This window comes from Aethalodelphis obliquidens, unplaced genomic scaffold (genome assembly GCF_003676395.1).
Source record: "Aethalodelphis obliquidens isolate GAN/ISIS:26980383/991018 unplaced genomic scaffold, ASM367639v1 scaffold11, whole genome shotgun sequence".
NCBI lineage: Eukaryota > Metazoa > Chordata > Mammalia > Artiodactyla > Delphinidae > Aethalodelphis > Aethalodelphis obliquidens.
The window spans coordinates 32,406,540-32,423,783 of NW_020837955.1; the positions used below are offsets into that span (position 1 = coordinate 32,406,540).

The 17,244-nt window shown below is 43.9% G+C and overlaps 1 long non-coding RNA gene across 1 annotated transcript; it reads left to right on the top strand.

Moving 5' to 3' along the window:
• The first annotated feature begins 13,122 nt into the window (after positions 1-13,122).
• LOC113623664 (uncharacterized) lies at positions 13,123-14,207 on the top strand. Its single transcript, XR_003434003.1, has 2 exons — positions 13,123-13,338; positions 13,790-14,207. It is a non-coding gene; the product is annotated as an uncharacterized LOC113623664 (long non-coding RNA).
• The last annotated feature ends 3,037 nt before the right edge of the window (positions 14,208-17,244 follow it).

Consider the following 17,244-nt stretch of genomic DNA (forward strand, 5'->3'; position numbering starts at 1 on the left):
GAAGAAAATCAGAGTGATGTGATGTGAGAATGACTCAGTCCCTTATTGCTGGCTTTGAAGCTGGAAGGGGGTTAGGAGCACGAAATGTGGGCAGCCTCCAGAAGCTGGAAAAGACAAAGAGCCTCCAGAAAGAAACACAGCCCCACCCACACTTTAATTTCAGTCCAGTGAGATGTGCTGCAGGTTGGGCTTTTGACCTCCAGAACTGTAAGAGAATAAACTTGTGTTGTTTTAAGCCATTAAGTTTATAGCAATTGGCTACAACAGCCACAAGAAGGAATACAGTTCCTTGTCACATACAAGGTGAATGCTGAAGTGCAGCAGTGAGGTCCAAAGTTCCAAATGACCTGGTCCCTGTTCCCTATCATCTCCCACTTCCACCTTATTCACTCTTCAGGCACAGCGCCCTCTTGATCTAGCCATTAATCTACAGCTTTGTAGAGGAATGAATGATTTTGAAACTTCATTTTCCAGAAGAAAGAGAGGAGAGGGGACCTGCCCCTGGTGCCCCAGCAGGGACTTGAACTCAGGACGCCTGCCCAACTACCAGTGGGCTACTAATTCTATGGTACTTAGCTTTCACTTCAGCTTCCTCCCCAAGCAACTCTTGTGGTTACATCTCCCTGGCCACCTACTGGTGTTTAAGATCTCCTCCAATGCGGTTATCTTTCTTTTGACCCTATTCTTTGCAGAGAGTAGCTCATTTCTTGCTGTCTGAAATTCAAAGACAGAAACATTTTCCCTTGAAAAGGCAGGGAAAGATATTCCCAGGGCATCAGATTGTAGTGATTGAGACAGCCAACTTCCTTAGGAGGAAAAGTCAGGCCTGCCTTTCTTTCAACCAAGGAGGTTTGCTGTATGGATTCCTGTTTATACCCTGTAGAGTGATTTACATAGAAACCAGGACACATTTCTAAGTGTTGTTGGCCTTGTCAATCTGAGTGCAAACAGCCCTCCTTATTTTGCTGACCTGGCACTGATAGTTCCAGAAGAGAAGGTCTGATTGGTTAGCTTCCTTCAGTGGAGCCGCCTACCCCACATTTGTGCTGAGTCACCTCAGTATTGATCAGCCTCCCTTGTGTCCGGCTGATATATGTGTTGCAGGCTGCTCTGGGACTGATCTCTGGTCCACTCAGCTCTGGCCACAAGAGCAGAGGTGGCTTCCTCTACAAAGCTTGTGGGTACCGGCCTGGCAGATATTACAGGCCTATTATGTCGTTTGGATTTTTTTTTTTTTTGGTCTGCCTAGCATTGCTTTCATTTGGGAACTCCCCTTGGATCAGGGGTCTGCAAACTTTTTCTGTAAATGGCGAAGAGTAAATATTTTAGGTTTCGTGGGCCATCAGTTCTCTATTGTAGCTAGTCAATTCTGCCATTGCAGCCAAGCTGCAGCCACAGGCAATAGATAAACAAAGGAGTGTGGCTATGTTCCAAGAAGACTGTATTTACGAAAATAGGCAGGGGGCCATAATTTGCCTACTTCCTGGTCTGGAAGGCCTGGAACCTTGCCCTCTATTCACAATCCATCCTCCCTTGCCTCCTCTCAAAATCTTCATGCTCCAGTCCACAGGGTCCCTTCCTCACAGGGCTCCCAGCCTGGAAAATTCTCCTGAATCTTTGTATGGCTAACCCCTACTACCACCTCGATCATTGCTCAAATGTCATTTCCTCAGGGAAGTCTTCCCTGATTCCCCTAGTACACTTTCCTAGGGCACCTACCGTTCCTTCATGGCATTTTGTATCATCGTTGTAATTTTCAGTCTTTTCATGTTAATTTGCTGTCTGTCTCTCCTCTAGGCATAAGAGTGAAGCCCTGTCTGTTTTGTTCAGTAGCTGGCATAGTGCTTACTGCATAGTAGTAACTCAGTGTGTATTTCCTGGAAGAAAGAGAGAGAGAGACAGAGAAAGAGAGAGAAAAGGAAGGAAGAAGGAATCAGTCTTCTGAACTTGCCTGTTAAATGACTGAGCATCTAAGAGTAACAAAAATAAATGGGACATTCTACTTACCTGTGCATTGTTAAAGCCAGGAGAACAGGAAGAACTGGCAACACTGGCACTCCTCCCCACCTATTCAGACATCTGGTAGCCTTTGGTGCTTGGGGATGTTCCCTGGAGGTGACCTCACATCTCAGGTCTGACTGTAGAGTTGGTGGGGACTTGTCCTCGCAGCCCTTTCTTCCAACACCCTGACCCTCCCGCATCGCCTTCCTTCTGTCAAAGCTCCCAACAGGATGCGCATCAAGGTCATCTCCCCTAAGTGCCCTTTCCCAAAGTTACTCAGGCCTCCTGGGGTCAGATCCCAGATCCAGGACTTAGTGGTTATATGACCTCGAGCACGTCACTTAGACCCTCCAAGGCTCAGTCTCCTCTCTGTAAAGCAAGGATCATAAAATTACCTGTGACATAGGGCTATCGGGAGGCTTTAATAAGGTAATATGTAGAAAGTACTTAATAGGACGTCTGACACATACTTAGTATCAATAAGTTATTACTAGCTAAATTTTAGAAAAAGAACAACCTGATGATCTGATTGAAGCTATCAGGCCCATCCTTAAAATACGTGGGGTCAGGGCTAGAGTACAAATGCTTGAAATGTTCGAAAATTATAAATCAAGCTGTTAAATAACATTTGTCTGTCTTCTCCCTCTTCATTGACAAATACGGCTTCACAATGGCAAAACTTTTTAAAAATTGGAAAACTCTAGTTTTTACATGACTGAAAGATGGCAAAATAGCAAAGGCAACTGAATTTAATTAGTATTGTGCATATGCTATTGAGGGCCAAGAAATATTTGCATTGTGACAAAGACTCCTACTCACCCCACAAAGAATCCCTGGGATGAATGGGACCTTGAAAGGCAATTTTGAGCCAAAAAGATGTACAGCGCCTCCTGCCCTCACTGTCCCTTACCGCCCCCCACACATCAGAAGAACGGGGCTCTTCAGCTCCGCGTCCTCATTCTGACTCTGCACTCTCTATGCTTTTGCTAAGCAGAAGTAGAGCCACAACTGTTAAGTAACAAAAGACACAGCAACCAAATGCTTTACTTCTTTATTTCCTGATTGATATCAGAGTTTCAGGGAAGTACTTTGACAAGTAACTCAATAATAAACACATCAAAATAAAACAACTAATGAAAGAAGAATAAGATACTGATCTGCAGAAAATGCCAACACTATTTTTTTTAAGTCAGGAAAAAGTCACAAAGATGTATTGCTCATAAATGCCTATTAAAAGCCTTCTTTAAAACATAGGTACCTGGGCTCCCCTGGTGGCGCAGTGGTTGAGAGTCCGCCTGCCGATGCAGGGGACACAGGTTCGTGCCCCGGTCCGGGAAGATCCCACATGGCACGGAGAGGCTGGGCCCGTGAGCCATGGTCGCTGAGCCTGCGCGTCCGGAGCCTGTGCTCCGCAACGGGAGAGGCCACAGCAGTGAGAGGCCCGCGTACCGCAAAAAACAAAAACAAAACAAACAAAAACAGAGGTACCTGCAACGGGCTAGACCTTCAAATAAAAACTGAGGTAAGGATAGAATTCCTGTTTGACAGAGAGGGCATGGAAGCAGAGAGGCGAAGCAGCATGCAGAAGGTCACACAGCTACTAAGTGGCAAGGGAAGAATTCTAATCCAGGTTCATCTATGTCCAGATTCTGACCTGGTGACCACCATGACACACCGGCTCTTGCTCCCTACTGCCTCACATCCAGAGAAACCAAATAATCAACACTAGTGAAGAAAAATGCAGTCGGAACCCTGGCTGAGCATCTTTCTTCTCCTCAGTCTTCAGTTTCTTCAAAAAGACAAATAAGTCTTATTAACACCATGCAAACAGTTAATAAGCTTGTGTTAAAGTGTTGCGTTATAAAATGTTGTAAAACAACACTTACTGACCTACCCTTTTTTATTGAGTAAAATCCCGACCGCTGAACTTTAAATTACCTCTTCCTTCTAATTACAAAACGTTGACTTGCTTAATCTTAATTTTGAAGACCAAGCGGCTTTACAACGTTATTACAAGTTGAAAAAGTGCCAAGAGGACCTTGAATAGCAAGATGGGGAAACATGTTGTAGTGCTATGAAGATATTGACAGTATCTTTGTGGTTCGTCGACATCTTTATGATTAGTGAGATTTTTAATAGCTTTGTTGAAATATTTTTCATATACCCTAAGATTCACCCACTTAAAGTGTATAGTTGGTTAGTTTTCATATATTCGGAGTTGTGACACCATCACCATGATCTAATTTTAGAACATTTTCAACATCCTAAAAAGAAACCCCATGCCCATTAGCAGTCACTCCCCATTTCCTCTCACCCCAACTCCAGGCAGCCACGAATCACCTTCTGTCTCTATCTATGTGCTTAGTCTGGATACTTCATGTAAAAGGAATTGTACAGTATGTGATTTTCAGGTCACTGGCTACTTGCACTTAGCATAATGTCTTTAAGATTCATCCATGCTATAGCATTTATAAGTATTTCATTGTTTTTTATGACCGAATAATATTCCATTGTATGAATATCCAAGTTGTTTATGCATTTAGCAGATGTTAGGCATTTAGGTTTTTCCGCTTTTTGTCTATGACGAATAATGCTGCTATGAACTTTTGTATACAAGTTTTTGTGTGGACATACATTTCCATTTCTCTTGGATAGATACCTATGAGTACGATTGCTGGGTCATATGGTGGCTCTATGTTTAACCTTTTGAGGAGCGGCTAGACTGTTTTTCAAAGCAGTTGCACGATTTAACATTCCCAAAAGCAGTGTATATGGGTTCCAATTTCTCCACTTGTTTGCCATCACTTGTTTTCTTGGTTTTAGCCATCCTAATGGGTGTGAGGTAGGATCTCATTGTGGTTTTGATGTGCATTTCCCTCTTGTCTAATGATGATCTTCTCTGGAGAAGTGTCTATTCAAATCCTTTGCCCATTTTTTTTTTTTTTTTTTTTAGAAGATGTTGGGGGTAGGAGTTTATTTATTTATTTTTGCTGTGTTGGGTCTTTGCTTCTGTGCGAGGGTTTTCTCTAGTTGTGGCAAGCGGGGGCCACTCTTCATCGCGGTGCGCGGGCCTCTCACTATCGCAGCCTCTCCTGTTGCGGAGTACAGGCTCCAGATGCACAGGCTCAGTAGTTGTGGCTCACGGGCCTAGTTGCTCCGCGGCATATGGGATCCTCCCAGACCACGGCTTGAACCTTTGTCCCCTGCATTAGCAGGCAGATTCTCAACCACTGCGCCACCAGGGAAGCCCCCTTTGCCCACTTTTAAATTGGGCTACTTGTCTTTTATTATTAATTTTTATTATTAATTTGTAAGAGTTCTTTGTATTTCTGGATACAAGTCCCTTCTCAGGTATATGATTTGCAAATATTTTCTCCCATTCTGTGAGTTGTCTTTTCACTTTCTTGATAGCGTCCATTGAGGCATAAGCGTTTTTGACCTTGATCAAGTCAAATTTATGTCTTTTTTTCTTTGGTTGCTTGTGTTTTTTGCATTATACCTAAGAAACTATTGATTAACCCAAGGTCATGAAGATTTACGACTATATTTTATTCTAGGAATTTTATAGTTTTAGCTCTTTCATGTAGGTTTATAATCCATCTTGAATAAATTTTTGTGTATGGTGTGAGGTAGGGGGTCCAACTTCATTCTTTTTCATGTAGATATCCAGTTGTCCCAGACCATCTGTTGAAAATACTGTTCTTTCCTCTGTTGAATGGTCTTGTACCCTTTTCAAAAATCAATTGACCATGAATGTGAGTGTTATGTCTCAGGAGTCAGGGAATCCTGGTTGTCTGCATATACTTAAGAGAGGCGGGCCAAAAAGCTGATGGGATCTTTGAGTATGTTGGTGGGCTTCTAGATTTTGAACTTTGCTATAGAATGATCTGAATCAGCCATTCTTAGGGTAATTGTTCATGCTATATCTTTAGATATTTCCTCTTGGGCAAGTCAGATTCCTTAGAGAATACTCTTTGATTCTCCTGGCTTGAAGATAAAGACCAGAATGTCAGGGTTCTGGGAACTGAATAAGGGCAGAAATCAGGAGGAACTCAGAGGTCAGTATGCATCCATTACTGATTTCCCATTATTTTACTACAGCTTTCCTACCCTCAGCTGTGTTTTACTTGCTCCAAGGGTTACACCTCCAGTCTTCTGCCAGGGTGAGAGAGGGGCAGTCACCAGTGATGTAGAGTGGGAGAAGGGAATCTATTTCTCAAACAGCTTTAAACCAGTCCTCCTAATTTTAGTCTCCCAACCTCACCCTCATTTCTAAAGGTATGCAGTGCCACTAATTCCTGAGTCTTTTGAATTTTCTCCATATTCCTTTATTTCATGTTAGCTCTCACATTCCCCATCGCCAGTTTAAGATTTGGCTTCCTTGTGTCTGTCAAGTCAATTAACACTGATCTATCTGCTTTCTAGAATTTTGATGTTGTCTCTTAGCCTTGTCCTTATGGGTTTAAGTCTTACAAAAAAATTCCTTTAATATAGTTTTAAGTGAGGTTTTAAGAGGAGGAAAATCAGATGCTCGGCTCAATCCACTCTCTTTAGCTGGGAATCTGATAACCATCTATTTAAAAAATACCAGTGAAAGGTGAGTGGTGGAGTGGAGGCCTTTCTTCTCCTCATACTCCGTTTTTCCCTTGGATTCCATTACTCTGCCCTCTCCCAACTTATGTCTGAAACCTCTGATTATGTATTTTGGTTTCCTTTTCTGCCTCTTCTTCCTCTCTCTGTCCCCTAAATTATAGGAAGCTCCACATTTGGGTCCTTTCTGACCTTTCCATCCTTTGCCTCTTTAATAGACTTCATCTCAGAATAGCCTTTCCAGACCATGCCTTCTAAGCTGCTCTCCAAACCCACTACTCTGTCTCATTTCCCTGATTATTTCCTTCAGAGCACTCATCACTATCTGAAATTAAGTTTATTAGCTTGTGTATTCTGTCTCTTCCCATCAGAACATAAACTCCACGAGGGCAGGAACTGCATCTGTCTTGTTCAGTGCTGTATTGAGCAGTACTTTCCTGGTGCATAACAGGTACTCAGTAATGCTATCTGAAGCAGTGAGTGAAAGATCTGACCTCTCCCAGTGTGGAGAAAAGGGAACCCTCCTACACTGTTGGTGGGAATGTAAGTTGGTACAGCCACTGTGGAAAACAGTATGGAGGTTCCTCAGAAAACTAAAAATAGAATTACCATATGATCCAGCAATCCCACTCCTGGGCATATATCCAGACAAAACTATAATTCAAAAAGATACAGCACTATTCAAATATAATTCAAAAAGATAGCAGCACTATTCACAATAGCCAAGACATGGAAACAACATAAATGTCCATCGACAGATGAGTGAGTGGATAAAGACGATGTGCTGCATATATACAATGGAATACAACTCAGCCATAAAAAGAAGGAAATAATGCCATTTGCAGTAACATGGATGCAACTGGAGATTATCATACTAAGTGAAGTAAGTCAGAAAGAGAAAGACAAATCCCATATGATATCACTTATATGTGGAATCTAAAATACGACACAAATGAACTTATCTATGAAACAGAAACAGAATCACGAACATAGAGAACAGACTGGTGGTTGCCAAGGGGGAGGGTGTTGGGGGAGGGATGGAGTTGGAGGTTGGGGTTAGCAGATGTAAGCTATCATATATGGAATGGATAAACAGCAAGGCCCTGCTGTATAGCACAGGGAACTATATTCAATATCCTATGATAAACCATAATGAGAAAGAATTTTAAAAAAAGAATGTATATATGTGTATAACTGAATCAGTTTGCTGTACAGCAGAAATTAACACAACATTGTAAATCAACTATATGTCAATAAAAAAATATTGATTAAAAAAAAAAAGATCTGACCTCTCCCTATATTTTTTCCCCTTTATCTTACATGTCTTCCTTCTCTGTTCCAATACTCATTATACCTAACCATCAACAGTCCCCTGAATACTAAGACTTTACACCTCAGGGCTTTTGCACAAGCAATTCTCTCATAATGGAGGGCCCTTGGCTTCCTGCCAGACTCCCCCTTTATTCTTGAAGACTCTCTATCCCTTCCCCAGGCATTCTGACACCCCTTCCTCTGGACCTCACTGTTGTCAGTACACACTTCTATCCTTGACTCTGTCACTCCACAGGGACCTTCAATTTGCTAACATGTCTGTCACTCCAACAAGACTGTGCTTCTTGAGGGCAGGGACTACATCCTACCTGTCTTTATAACTCCAGGCCCAGGAATTCAAAGTGTGTTGAATAGATGATTTGGATTCACTCGGTATATGTGAACTCCTGTGGGTACACAAGCACCCTCAAATTGTGCAACAACTGACCCGAGAAGTCACATCTGTGCACATGTTTCTCATACAAACTGAAGAGGGGCTTTGACAATTACTGGATTCATTGACAAGTATTGGTTTATTAAGAGCCTTATCAGGCTTTATACACACATATTTAAGAGAAAACCGTTTGAGGACCTGAATGCATTGATCAAATAAACGGATGGCTGTCAAAACTCCTCTTTTCCTGGAACTCTATAGACACTGACCTAGACGCTCATTCAACCCCAGGAAATTCTGTTCTCATTTGCCCTAAAGCTACTTTCCTCAAACCACGCTTGGGCTCTTTACCTCCTCTGATAACTTTGGATCAATAGGTGGAAGATGCTCGTGGGTTTCAGATGTTTTTACCCTCACTGTCTCACTTCCTGGCTCAGACCGAAATATCTTTGGACTGAAGACAATTCAAGAGCTGGCCAAAAACATCGATCCTGCCCAGTTTAGACCACATGCCTTTTTATGGTCCTTCCCATCAGAGTGAGTGTAATTAAGACTCTAGACTGATGAGTGTACAGTCTTTTCCATAAAATTGCTTAGCTGGGCAGACCTTTTCTCTTCCATGTTCTTTAGTTACCTCAAAGGTCTATGAGGCGGGGGTCAGGCGTGGGTCTCTTTCTTAAGGAAGAGGAACCAAAAGGTCTTTGACCAAGGACAATTTCCCACTGCAGCACTTAATGCTCCATTCAAGTTGCCTAATGAACAAATCTGACACGTATTTCCAGTGTAATATGAAGGTTAGGAATCTTCTACTTTGAAACTATTCTCTGCTTTGCAAAGGATCCTTCAAAGGACTTCATACTACTTTTAACCACAAAGCCGCTACACATGGTCTTGCATTACTCCCTTCCCTTACTCTTTGTGTCAGAGTTCAGAGGTCATATGGAAAAGTTGAATGAATTGCATTTAATTTGTGAAATTAAGGATACCCTTTTGCTGCACTTTAGTCATACACTTTTATTAAAACATTCTTGGGCTTCCCTGGTGGTGCAGTGGTTGAGAGTCCGCCTGCCGATGCAGGGGACACGGGTTCGTGCCCCGGCCCGGGAAGATTCCCCATGCTGCGGAGCGGTTGGGCCCGTGAGCCATGGCCGCTGAGCCTGCGCGTCCGGAGCCTGTGCTCCGCAGCGGGAGAGGCCACAGCAGTGAGAGGCCCACGTACCACAAAAAAAAAAAAAAAAAAAAAAAAAAATTCTTAACTCATTCTACTATCAAAACAGCAACATTTCAGAAGAGATTTTAGAGCTACAGTCTGTTAGAAGCAACAAAAATGAACAACAAAGGTCCACTTAGGAAAGCCCTAGTTGAAGAGGGGGGAGAAAGGGTCTGAGCTGTACTCCCTTCCCCTCTATTCTCCAATCAGTAGCTCACCTCTTCCTCCTCCCTTGGGGGCACAAAGAGGCCTGTAGCCTCACTCTGATGGAGTTTCTTTCACATGGAAATATAAAAAGACTCACCACTCTCAAAGGTATTTTTTTTTTAGTCTGATAATTTAGGGAAACAGTGGACTGACCTCTGATAAGCAAAGTCAGTCTGATTTCCTTACTGCAGGCCTGGGAGCCTCTAATATGTGTGCTGCGATTCTTAAGGGACAACATGGCGGGCAGTTTTCTCTAAAGGCATTTGACCAGGGAACACTTTCTTCCCAGATCATGTCTTTTCAAGGTTAGTGTTCCATGGAACACACTTTGAGAAATTCTGCCTGACAAGAGTCTAACCCCTGGTTTTGCACATTAATTCATACTTTTTTTCATACCTAGGAACCCTCCTTTCAAAAAACGATCACTTCTCAAAAAGGAGGAATATTCCTACCGCTTAGAGCATCTCTGGTTTAACTCAGTGAAGAGTTGTCATGCTATTTGGCCAGAGCTAAGCCATGCCCTCTATTATAGCTTTATCAGTAAGAAAGGAGATATTTTCGTTTCCAACTATTGGAATACTGTGTCTCTCAATTTGTTCAAAACTCAGGCCCATTTTACCGGCTCATTACAACATCAACAAGATGCATTACACTGGAGTTCCTCCAGATGCATTTTGAAAACCACTGCTGTAGGTTGCTGGGGGGCCATCACAGAGTTGAAAGCAAAGAAACAACAAGATCAAATCAAGAGCTAATATAGGTAGGGAGATCTGACTGAGTCCAGGAAAAAGATGCTGGGGACCTGATCCAGGGCAAGGCTGGCTAGGGGAGAGAGGAAGTCATGGAGGTGGCAGAGAGGGGGGCAGGGCTTGATGGGGCACAGGGGAGCTGAGGATGACGTCCTGGTGGCTGACTTGGGTGACTGTGGGTGGAATAAAGGTGGAGGTGAGTTGTGATCTTGATCTGCACTGTGTGTCCTCAACTTTTAAGGCTAGAGGAGGGGAAAGATACCATTGGTAACAAGGAGGAAGAGGGAAACTATGAGAATAGGGTGAGGCTTTTGAAAGGAAATCCTTTCCTGGGGTTGGGGTAGAAAACTGCTAAGACAAAACATGTACCAAGAGAGGCCCTTGTCTTTGGGGCCTGACCTTGGAGGCTGCTTCCCTTCAGTTCCCATCCAGGTCCACAACTTGGGAGGTGACATTAGCAGCTTCTCCAGCAAGAAGAGTATTCTAATTCAGCAGGTACTTTCTCACCTTCAGGTTACAACTGCCATTCTGGTGTCTACCTGTGTCATGTTTCCTTAAGTTGTTAGGAGTAGTTCTGTAGGGGCTGGTACTCCTGGGAATTGATGAGCAGGAACATCTGGGACTTTGCCCTACTGACTTGAGCACTTGTGTCCATGGGAAGCCCTGGCTAGTGTGATCAGCCTTCCATGAATTTCTGCACCATCTCTCTTGTGGAGAAACTATGAAGATCAAAGGAGGTAACAATTGTGAAGAACCAAAGGCAGTGCTTGGCACATAGTAGGTGCTGCCCATATTAGGTTCTTCTCTTTTCTCTAATATCCACAGCCCTCAAATGTGCCAGATCTCCAGAAAGGTCATCCTGGTGGTGAAAAGCTCTGACTTGGTACTAGACCGACTTGAGTGTGACTCCTCAGCATAATAATACCACACTTAGAAACTCATTGTTTTGCCCCATAAAGAGCTAAGTACAATGCCTGGTACCTAACAAGTGTTCAATACACCACACTATATTATCATCAATACAAATCCAAAAGAGTCTAGAAAAGATACTGAGTTCAGATGTGACAGACCAAGGCTTGACTCCATCCCAGAATATTCAAAAACAATTTGCCACAAAGCACTTTTCCCACAAAAAAATGCAAATTGCTTTTTATTTCATTTATGCATCTTTTAGAATCTATAAAGAGTTTGTGTTGTGGGCTGTACATCAACTGGTCCCTGACACTTTGCAAAGCTAATGAGGAATGTTTGATCAACTCACCCCAGGGCTCAGTGGGTTGCACGGTATAGTGAGTTGAATGGCGGCCCCCCAAAATTTATGTCCAAGTCCTAACCCACAGTGACAATAAATGTGACTTCATTTGGAAAAAGGGTCTTTGCAGGTGTAATTAAGTTAAGGATTTCGAGATGAGATGATCCCGAATTAACCAGGTGGGCTCTGAATCCAATGACAAATGTCTTTAGAAGAGACAAATGGGGAGAGATACAGGCAGGAGAGGAGAAGTCTATGTGAAGGTAGAGGCAGAGATTGGAGGCAGCCACAAGCCAAGGAACGCCAGGAGCCACCAGAAACTGGAAGAAACAAAGGATTCTCCCCCCAGAGGCTTCTGAAGGAGCATGGCCTGGCTAACACCTTAATTTCAGACTTCTAGCTTCTAGAACTGTGAGAGAATAATTTCTGCTGTTCTAAGCCACCCAGTTTGTGGTAATTAGCTACAGAAGCCACAGGAAACTAATACGTAAGGAACAGAAACACACTCAAACTAACTTTGGCAACAAGAAAGGTGGAGAGAGGGCATTTTCTAGGAAGACACAGTGGGTATCATGGATTCCGAGGATGGGAAGTTCAGGCTGGCCTCATAAGGGACAAGGACCAGGACCTAAGAGGTTGGGAATAGGGTGGCTCTTTTGCTCATGGACACTTGACCTCTCTTGTCATCCTCTCTATCTGCAGGCTGGCTTTCTCTGGTTCTTCACACACGCAGCCAAAACAGTCACCTTCAACGTGACCTGTCTGCACATCGCATTTTAAGCTCATAAACAGTTCTATCCACCAGCTTGACAGGTCAGGGAGAACCTGACCTTCTTTCCAAGTCTTCTTTCCTGCATTATAGACAATGTCCTTAGCTTTCCAACCTTCTGTGTCCTCAGACTCCTCTCTCTGGCGTAAGCACATCATGTCGCAGAGGGGGAGAAAGCAAAGAGCTGTCCATTAGATTCTTTTCTTGTTCTAAACATGAAGTTAATCTACTGGAACAAAACCATTATTGATTTGTATCTGTGATAGCCTTCTGAAACAACCAGGGTGTGCTCCTCTTGGCAAAATTGTCGGCCTGTTTGCACGCAGATCTTAATTTTTAAAAATTCCTATTTACTAATTTTGCGTTTTGGCTTCTAAGGGCTCCTTGAGGCCAAGTGGCACAGGAGATATTGGGAGGTAGCCCCAATATCTGACTTTGCCTTTGCTTATAATGCCTTTGATCTGAAAAGCCAAGTTTCAGACCAAACAGAAATCCAAGCCAGGCAGGCGGGGAGCAGAACAGGAGAAACGGGTTCTGGGGAGAAACTCATTCCTTGAAATCACTGAGCAATCAAGGAGAATTTGCTGAGTGCACAGTACACGCAGAACCCTGAGCTAGAGCTGGGATTACAGAGGGGAATAAGCCGGACGTTGTGCTTCCCACATGGAGCTTATGACCATGGGAGAAGCAAGCAGGGAGAAAAGAAAACAACCGAGAGGAATGCATAATTGCAAGCTGCAACAAAGGTCATGGAGCAGAGGGGTCTGGCACAGCGAGAATGAATAACTCCGGCAATCAGCCCAAGGGGTCAGGGAAGTCTTCTCTGAGGAAGGAGTATTCCCTGAGATCTGAAGTGTGAGTAGGTGTTTAACTAGATGAAGCTGAAAGGGGTGGGGCGATGGGGGATATTGTAGGTAAAGGGAACATTGTGTGCAGATATCCATTATGCCATCCAGGTAGAAAGCCATAAAATGTAACTTAGAGACATATGTACACACTCAGACCCACTGACTTGTGAAGCAATGAGACATCAGGCAGTTATGCTCTGCTTTTTTGCATACCTGCAGGTACAAGGGGCTGCATGAGGCTTTCCACCAGGCCTCTGACCCCAGGGAGCTCTCCCTAGAGCCTCTGGCATCCCTGGCCTGGCTGAGTGCCTTCAAGGCTGCCTCAGGGTCCGCATCCTCTAGAGCATATCAGGGAGCCCAGTCTAAAGGAGCCTAGGCAGACAGAAAACAGTAGATTATGTCAGAAAGAAAATTTATTCTGAAATGAGGAACTGTTTTGTTTTCTTTTGTCTCTAAAGGGAGAAGATGGGATTCCTGGGGCATGCGGAGATGACCACCTGAGATTTTCCCATCTGAGGGGTGCCCGTCTGAGGTCTGCCAGTCCTCCTGAGAAGGCCACCTGGAGGAGTTAGTTTATCACCCCAGGAGAAGGAATCAATGTAGGGAAGAGCAGAGGATATTAGGAGGGGCACCTGGCTTCTCCCCAGGACATTCACCATCCCTGGCCATTCCTGATGGCCCACTCCTTCCTGTGTGTCCCAGGAGCCCAGGCTACGCCCCTCCCGTGGCCTGCTTTGCAGTGCTTTGCCGACCTGTCTCTCTCCCCCACTTGCCACTGGGCTCTTTGAGGCACTGTGTCTTCTTCAGTTTTTGTTCTGTGCCTAGCACCTGCCATTCACATGATAAGCATTCAATAAATATTTATCAAAGGATGAATACACACACCTTATTAATTTACACTCCGCTTTAGTCCCAAATATTCTGAGGCTGAATCATGCTGCTTAGAAATAGATGAGTGGAGATTAAATGAAGGGTATGGGTCACACTGCCTTGTACATAGTCCGTGCTCAATTGTGACTAATTGAATGAGTGGTTATTAACATGGAGATGTTACATATCTGGTACATATATGTAGCACAATTTATTTCTTAACGGCATTGATTCTGTACAAAGCAGCACTTTGGGGTAGGATTCATACATTCCTAAGCTAGCTATTTCAGTGAAGCAGAATCTTCCAATTACCATTCTCTTTATACATAAGAGAATATACTTCTGCCCTTCCATTAAAGATAGGACATAGGGGCTTTGTTTTGTTTTGTCTTATTCCTGACCCTTGAAGGTCAGGACAACTAGTTCCCCTAACTTGTATGTGAGTGTGTGAGTGTGTGTGTGAGTGTGTGAGAGTGTGTGTGTGTGTGTGTGTGTGTGTGTGTATGTGTGTTCAGGAAACAAAGGCTGAAAGTCCTTCAGCAGAGGCGGCTGAGGTTCCTGTGTCTCCTCCTTGCATAATGAGTCCTGCCAGTTACGGCTGCACGAGGGTGGGAGCGGATGGCAGCTTGCCAGCATGGTCGGAGGCATTTGGATAAAAGGACATCAATATTTATCAAAGCTGCTCCGACGTGCTTCCACGGCGGCTGCCAGAACAGGGAGCTCTCCCGTGCTTATATATAGTTTTCTCTGTATGAGATAAAAGTTTGGGGCCATTAAGGGAAAAAAAAATGTTTGTACTCTGCTCCCCAGTTACCTAGGCTAATTTACGGCACTAGGAGGCCTTGTGATTCATTAATAATATACAAATACAAAGCAAGGGAAGAAATTGCCTTGTTAATTGACTTCTGTGACGCTAATCTAGGACTCCTTGGCTTTAAACATTACTCAACAACTGCGCTTACACCAAACATTTTAGAGAAAGCAGAAAGCCACCCAATACAAATGTTTGAAATCATCGCCTCTGGGCTTTATAAACAGACACTCACCTCCGCTCCTTCTCTTTAGGAGTCTGGAGGTAGAAGACGCAAGGAAAAGACACATAGAGATGGGGATAGACTCAACCATCCTAGAATACAGCACAGACATGCTACAAATGACGGCCAGGCTGTGCTGGGCAGTGCTGGGCTGTGCTGGGCTACGTAGAGTGTTGCCAGGTTCTCTACTCCAGACCAGATGGCTGCAACGCTTGATTAGAAACAGTATTATTAGGCTCAGCTGACTGGTCCAATTAGAAGCAAAGTTCATCAGCGTCTTAAGAAACCAAATCTCCCCCACTGACATCCCTAGGCTAGGCTTCTGTCTCTTGTCCTCTCTGATCATTGCCTATGGAGAAGACACAGAGCTTTCGGCAGTTCCCTAATGATGAACTGGGAGGTAGCAAAGTGGAGTGACAAGGTTTCCTAGGCCAGCCTTGATAGTCAAATGGATCTGAATTTGAATCCTACCCATTTTCCCACCAACTACCCATCCCTACAAGTCTGGGAGTTGGAGTTTCAAGTTCATGAATGTGACCTTAGGCATTAGCAACTTCCTTATCCCCTTTGAGTCTGCTGGGGTCATCTGGATGACAAATATGGTTCCTCCTTGTAGATGTCACTCACCCATGGTGTGGGGAGCCATGTAGATTTCACAAGGTGGACAAAGGGGAGCCTTTAGTTGCATGTCCCACAGTATACAGCTTAATCCTTCTGCTAGATTTTTCTATTCTCCCCAAGGCCCTCCTTAATTGCTTAAACTCTGTGACTTTTTCCTCTCTGATCTTGCCCTTTGGAGTCTCCTAATTCTTCTCATTCTTTCCTTTTTTTTTTTTTTTTTTTGCGGTACGCGGGCCTCTCACTGCTGTGGCCTCTCCTGCTGCGGAGCACAGGCTCCAGACGCGCAGGCTCAGCGGCCACAGCTCACAGGCCCAGCCGCTCCGCAGCATGTGGGATCTTCCCAGACCGGGGCACGAACCCGTGTCCCCTGCATCGGCAGGCGGACTCTCAACCACTGTGCCACCAGGGAAGCCCTCCTTTTTTGATTAATAGAATAAAAGTGAGAAAATCGATCTGGTGTGTGAAGCTTGAGATTCATCTTTCCGTTCTGTAAAATGCGGATGATATTAATTTCTACCTCATAAGGTAAGAGGGAGGACTAAATGAGAATTAAGTAACTGTGAACTCTAAAACAATGTTTTTCTAACATGACCCATGAAATCAGTTTGATGGGTTGCCACCAGCATTAAAAAAATGAAGTAAGATAAAATAGAATAGAAAATATCAGAGGGCATCACCTGTAGTAGGGGTCAGTCTTATTTTGTGAATCTTTTCTTCCAGCTTTATATATGTGTGTGCACGTGTATGTGATCACTGATGGACTGTAAATGGATTTTTTCTGTAGGTTACAATAAAAAAAAGTTTGAAATATTTGTCATTAAAATTTGCCTTCATCTTTGAGGCAATGATCTCTGAGAGTCAGGGAGACACCAGATCCTAATGTTGAAAAGATCAGAGGCCCTACATCCAGCCCCCAGCCAGAAGGCTATAACATCCCACCCAAGGCACGATCTAGCAGCCCAGGGACCTAATTCTGGTCACAGATATTTTTGTAAGGCTCACATTGCATTGATAAAAAATTTTGAAATCATTTGAAAATCAGGAGGTTGGACATGAAAATCTAGATTTTCAGTTTCTCTGGAAAATTCAGATTTGACCATACCAGGTATCTTTCCCACAGTCTCTGTCCTGCCTGCATCCTCATTTGTCTCCTGCCTGGGCTCTGGAAGCACGTGAAGCCTCAACTCTTGGTGGATTCCATGGGCCATTTGCTGCTCACTCCTTGACCTAGGGTCCTTCCCCAGCGAAGGCTCGATGTCTGTTTTAAAGAATCACAAAGCTGGATTGTACTCCAAGGTTCCTTTGGTCCAAACCCTCATTTGTGGGTGGAGGAAAGAGGCCCAGGGAGGAGGAGGTGACTCACCCAAGGTTACACAGATCATCACTGA